Below are 1,528 nucleotides of genomic sequence, written 5' to 3'. Positions count from 1 at the left end.
AGCCAGGGCTACACAGAGAAACCTTGTCTTGGAAAACAAAACAAAAACAAAACAGACAGGTCACACTTCATAAACTCTGAGTTCAGAGTATGTGTGTGCTCAAAGCAAACCTGCCAAGGGTACTAGCCAAAATTCTGGAGATGCTTTCAAAGGGTGAGGCTGAGTGAACGAGGGAGTTGGTGGGGCACACACACACACACACACACAGGAGCACGAGAGAATGTGTATTCTCTCATAGCGTGGCGACTTCAGCCCTTGGCATCTTTGATTTCGCTCATTAGGTGAGTGTATTGGCCTTGGGTGTTGCCATACAGCTAAAGGTCTGACCTTGTTAGTAAAGATGCCTCTGGGTCTCTGTGGCCCTTGGGAGATGACGTAAGCCCCCAGTTCATTTGGAATCATTGGCTTGCAGGTTGTAGGTTGTCATGACAGCAAGTTACAAAGACCTCTTCAGCTTGTATCTCATTCTATTGTCCAGTAGTTTCCTGGTCCATGAAACTGAATAGACTTTATCCCCTTTCCCCCTACTTGCTTGGTGTGTGAGCATCTGAGTTTGGGGCAGATGGCCTCTGCCTTTGTGACGCAGAATGAAGAATGCCCTAGGGAACCTACTATGGTGTTTTAACTAAAGTGTCTCTACCTCTCGCTTGCCTTATAAACCTAGCCGTGCTTCTGAGGCTTTTGTGAGGTTCATTTTCAGTTTACTAGCATGCAAGCATGCATGCATGCATGAGTGTGGTGTGCGTGCGTGCGTGTGTGAGTGAGTGTATGTGTGGTGTATGGTGGGTGTGACAGAGGAGGATATCAACTGTACTCTTCTATGATCCTCTTCCTTCCTCCCTTGAGTCAGGGTTTCTCTCTAAACTTGGAGCTTCCTGATTTTCAGCAAGCCCCATTGATCATTGTCTCTGCCCCTGGCCCCCAGTGCTGGTGTTACAGGCACATGAGACCAAGGCTGACTTTTTATGTGAGTTCTGGCGATCCCAATGCTTGAGTAGTGAGCACTCTTCCCCCAGCAAGCCACTGTTACCCAGCTGCTCTCTCTCTCCCTCTCTCTCTCTCTCTCTCTCTCTCTCTCTCTCTCTCTCTCTCCCCTCCCCAACCCCTGTCGTTGTTTTGAGAAAGAATCTCACTATAGAACATAGGCTCTCCACAAACTTTCAGTCTTCCTACCTGGCCCTCCAGCACGCTGGATCCCCAGTTCACTCTAAAAGAACAGAACTAAAATGTGTATAATGTCAAACAGTCAGTGTGAGTGAGACCGTAACTAAAAAATAGCACTTGCTATTTGTTTTTTGAGACAGGATCTCACTAGGTAGCCTAGGCTGACCTAGGCTGGCCGATCACATTCCTGATTCTTCTGTCTCTAGAGTACCTTGGGTTACAGAGACTCATCCACAGGCCCAACTTAAAAAAAAAAAAAAAAAAAAAAAAAAAAAAAAAAAAAGCCGGGCGTGGTGGCGCACGCCTTTAATCCCAGCACTCGGGAGGCAGAGGCAGGCGGATTTCTGAGTTCGAGGCCAGCCTG

The sequence above is a fragment of the Mus caroli genome, chromosome 2 (genome assembly GCF_900094665.2).
Source record: "Mus caroli chromosome 2, CAROLI_EIJ_v1.1, whole genome shotgun sequence".
Taxonomy (NCBI): Eukaryota; Metazoa; Chordata; class Mammalia; order Rodentia; family Muridae; genus Mus; species Mus caroli.
Note: the sequence above shows the minus strand (reverse complement) of the source record.